Below are 4,363 nucleotides of genomic sequence, written 5' to 3'. Positions count from 1 at the left end.
CGTCTGTCGGTCTCCGTCTACGGCGAGGCAATGATCGAAGGGAGCGGTCGGGGCCACTCGTATTGCGACGTTAGAGGTGAAATTCTTGGATCGTCGCAAGACGAACTGCAGCGATGGCGTGTGGCAAGCACGTTTTCCTCGATCAAGAGCGAAAGTCGGAGGTTCGAAGACGATCAGATACCGTCGTAGTTCCGACCGTAAACGATGCCGACCGGCGATCCGCCGGCGTTCGCTTCCATGACCCGGCGGGTAGCCTGCGGGAAACCAGAGTTCGGTTCCGGGGGGAGTATGGTTGCAAAGCTGAAACTTAAAGGAATTGACGGAAGGGCACCACCAGGAGTGGAGCCTGCGGCTTAATTTGACTCAACACGGGAAAACTCACCCGGTCCGGACACCGGTAGGATTGACAGATCGATAGCTCTTTCTCGATTCGGTGGGTGGTGGTGCATGGCCGTTCTTAGTTGGTGGAGCGATCCGTCTGGTTGATTCCGATAACGAACGAGACTCCGGCCTGCTAACTAGTGCGCCGATGTCAGTGATTTTTACGGCGGGCTCGGCGTCCTCCGTGGCGCTCGGGTCCGGGTCGGTTTTCTCACGCACTTCTTAGAGGGACGGGTGGCAGAAAGCCACACGAGGCGGAGCGATAACAGGTCTGTGATGCCCTTAGATGTCCGGGGCCGCACGCGCGCTACACTGGAGGTATCAGCGGGGACTTCGCCCCGGCCCGAGAGGGTTGGGAAACCTCTGAACCACCTCCCGTGATAGGGATCGGGGCCTGTAACCAACCCCGTGAACGAGGAATTCCCGGTAGGCGCGGGTCAACAGCCCGCGTCGATCACGTCCCTGCCCTTTGTACACACCGCCCGTCGCTACTACCGATCGAACGGTCCGGTGAGGTCCTCGGATCTGGCCGACGACGCCGCCGGGCAGTGCGCGACGTGTCCGTCACGACACTCGTGCATCTACGCCTCGGCGTTCGATGCCTGGAGAAGACGACCGAACCCGATCGTTTAGAGGAAGTAAAAGTCGTAACAAGGTTTCCGTAGGTGAACCTGCGGAAGGATCATTACCGTTTTCCCGTTCGAGACTGGTTTGTTGTTTTCCGGCCTACCTCCTCTGTCTGTCGGCGTCAACGCCTCGAATGCGCGCAAACAAACCTATAAAAGGCGGAGCGAGAGATAGATTTGTGGTGACGCGGAGGTTTTTAAAGCCCCAGCTCTTCTTGCTTGCTTCCGCGTCTTACCACCTGTTTGTTTTTTCGCCCACCGCAAGTGATGGCCGCTTCTTCTTTGCCTTGTCGCCGCTTTATCGTTTTTTGTTTTTTTTGCAGCCGCTGTGCCACCGCCGCTAGCTAAAAACAAACTACTCGCGACATTGCAATGCCGTCACGCCTCCTCGCACAGACCTCCTCGCACACTACTAAATCTATATAAACAAAACTAATATAAAAAACCCAAGTGCTGAACCCTGGACGGGGGATCACTCGGCTCGTCCGTCGATGAAGAGCGCGGCCAGCCGCGAGAACTGATGCGAATTGCAGGACTCAGTGAACATCGACACCTCGAACGCACATTGCGGCCCCGAGATCCCTTGTCTCGGGGCCACGTCCGGTCGAGAGGCGGAACGTTACATGTCTTTCTCCGTTAACGAAACGACATCTTGCCGTCCCCGTGCCCGCCCGGTCCTCGGCACGGTGGTAACCGGGACGTCGCAGGAGCGAGTGACGAGGGGGAAGAAAAATAAAAAAAGAATTGACTCCTTTCAATGTCTTTTTTTTTTTTAAAACCCTCTCCGGCCTCCTCCTTCGTCTCCCGCTGGCAGACCGCGGAGTCTTTTCCCTTTTCGACCGCGTGAAGAAACACTGTGGAGGAGGAGCAGGAGGAGTCTGTCCGAAAGCAGCCGAAGGGAGAACAAAACAAAAAAAAAAGCACCGACCTAACCGACTGCCGACGTAAGCGCCGCCTGCTCGTCTCGCTCTCTGCCTCATGAAGGTGTCTCTCAGCGACGCCTCGAGCAGCGCGACGAGCACGGCCGTCGCACCGTAAAAAGGTGGCCGCGTCGTAGGCAACGTCGGATGGGGAGGACCCACGCTTTTTTTTTAATTGTTGGCTTCTTCATTTTCGGTCGGACGGGCGCTATATCGGCCAGCCGTCGTCACACGGAGGGTACCGATCGAGATTCCTCTCCTCCAAACACCACACTCTACTAAAAACCGCCGCCCTCGGCTCGGACGAGACGACCCGCTGAACTTAAGCATATCGCTAAGCGGAGGAAAAGAAACCAACCGGGATTCCCTTAGTAACGGCGAGTGAACCGGGAGAAGCCCAACGCCGAATCCCGTCGCAAGTTAAAGGCTTCGGGACGTGTGGCGCATGGGTCGAAGGCAGCCGTTCGTTTTCGTCTCGCATAGTTCGGAGTTCCCTCGATCGGGGCCGCCCGCGGCGGGTGCCAGGCCCATTCGGTGCGGACGGCGAGCGACGGCCTTCGATCCGAGAGTCGGGTTGCTTGGGAACGCAGCCCAAATCGGGTGGTAAGCTCCATCCAAGGCTAAATACCGGGACGAGTCCGATAGTCGACAAGTACCGTGAGGGAAAGTTGAAAAGAACTTTGGAGAGAGAGTTCAAGAGAACGTGAAACCGCCCAGGGGTAAACGGGTGGGACCGCTCACCGCGATCGCGGGGGGACTCAGTCCGGTGCTGCCTAGGCTCGAGCCCAAACTCGATGTGTGTTCTTGAAAGAGAGGCCGTCGCGGCACAGGTCGTCGTTCGTCGTGTCCGCGGGGAACTCGTTCTCCGCGGGCCAGCTTTTGTGCCCGCGTCGCCGACGAAGGAGACGGGCCGCGTGGATAGCGGGAAGGGAAACGTGGTGACGACCGCGGCGTCGGTAGGTGGCTGCGTCGGTTGGCTGCGACGGAGGGGACTCGTCCTCTCGATCGCTGCTGCCGCCGGGCCCTAACCCGCCGCATCCGTCGCCGCCGCTTCTTCTTTCCTCCTGCTCCCTCCGCGCGCGACTCCGCTGCACCCGTCCCCTTCTCATCGCTCGGCGTAATCATGGCGCGGGCGCTTCGGCGCGACCTCCGCGCGGCCGGCACCGGACGCACTTCCCCTCCGGTCCGTCGTCGCGACCCGTTCCCGGCGTGCAGGTCGAACACGCGGGTTTTTTTCCGTAGGCGGCAGGCGTTTCATCACCCTGAAAACCCCCGTCTTCCCACCTTGTGAAGTCGGGGGCCACCGGCCGTCGGGCCCGCGAACGTAACTGCCCCTTTCTGCCGGGAACGGAGGAAATCTGACACGATCCGTTACACGTGGCGAGCCGGTCCGTTTTGATCCCGCCGGAAGTCGCGTGCGGGCGACGCACTCTGTGTGTCGCTCCTTAGGCGCCCCACCGTCTCGGGCGCGTGCGCGATGAGAGGCGGGATAGGACTGGCGCGGCCTCGCCGTCACGCACCTCGCCGACGTTTCGGGTTCTTGTCGGGGGCAACCCCGCCCGCGCCCGTTTCCGTTTCCGGAGAGGTCGCTCGGCGACGCTTTTTTACTCGAGCCGCCCGCCACCCCGGGTCAGCGACGTGCATCGGCAACCCACCCGACCCGTCTTGAAACACGGACCGAGGAGTCCTGGCCGTTCGCGAGTCGTAGGGGCCACCTCTGACTAACCCCGAAGGCGAAGCGAAAGCGAGAGAGCGTGTAGGAGGGCGTCGATCGGGAGAGGTGTCGTGGCAAAGTCGTCCGGGGGTCGTCGGGGGGTGTCGTCGGTCTCGTGCCGTCGTCTTCTCCTCGCCTCACCCGCCTCCGAGCCGTGCCCGATCCCGCCGGCGCGGCGTTTTCGGCCTTCCGCCGTCGCTGCTGCGGTGCCCGCAACTTTTCCTTTTTTCTCTCTTCCCGAGAGAGATAGGAGAGGGAAGGCTCGTGGCTGACGTGCGGTTGTTTTTCCCTCCTCCCCGAGAGGGGACCGGCGCATCTTCCAAAAAGGGGAATTGCCGGGCGCCAGCTTCCATATCCTCCTTCCGCCCATCGGTGAGATCCCGCGGCTTGAACTAGTCCTATTTTGTCGTCGAGTTTAGGCGCTGCGCGCGGGCGCATCACCCCCGGGTCGGTTTCCCCTTTTTCCGAGTACGACTCGGCCGACTCTGGCGTAGCGAGCGACCAGGGACCCGAAAGATGGCGATCCACGCCCGGTCGGGATGAAGCCAGAGGAAACTCTGGTGGAAGTCCGAAGCGCCTCTGACGTGCAAATCGATCGTCGGAACCGGGTGTAGGGGCGAAAGACCAATCGAGCCGTCTAGTAGCTGGTTCCCTCCGAAGTTTCCCTCAGGATAGCTGGCGCTCGATCGTCGCAATTCCATCCGGTAAAGCGAACGATTGGA

The 4,363-nt window shown here is 60.6% G+C and overlaps 2 non-coding genes and 1 pseudogene across 2 annotated transcripts in view; all 3 read left to right on the top strand.

Annotated features, from left to right (window-relative positions):
* On the top strand, positions 1-1,069 carry LOC145274023 (small subunit ribosomal RNA; annotated as a pseudogene; the record flags this gene model as incomplete).
* A 394-nt stretch (positions 1,070-1,463) lies between these two features.
* On the top strand, positions 1,464-1,621 carry LOC145274031 (5.8S ribosomal RNA). The gene has a single exon (XR_013866599.1). It is a non-coding gene; the product is annotated as a 5.8S ribosomal RNA (ribosomal RNA).
* Positions 1,622-2,216: 595 nt separating this feature from the next.
* LOC145274025 (large subunit ribosomal RNA) overlaps positions 2,217-4,363 on the top strand; it is a 5,722-nt gene continuing 3,575 nt past the window's right edge. Inside the window, exon 1 of the ribosomal RNA XR_013866594.1 lies at positions 2,217-4,363. This exon is cut by the window's right edge and continues 3,575 nt beyond it. This is a non-coding gene — a ribosomal RNA (large subunit ribosomal RNA).

The sequence above is a fragment of the Euprymna scolopes genome, unplaced genomic scaffold (genome assembly GCF_053919585.1).
Source record: "Euprymna scolopes isolate OS-2025 unplaced genomic scaffold, ASM5391958v1 sca246, whole genome shotgun sequence".
Taxonomy (NCBI): domain Eukaryota; kingdom Metazoa; phylum Mollusca; class Cephalopoda; order Sepiida; family Sepiolidae; genus Euprymna; species Euprymna scolopes.
Note: the sequence above shows the minus strand (reverse complement) of the source record. Positions and strands in the feature narration are given on the sequence as shown.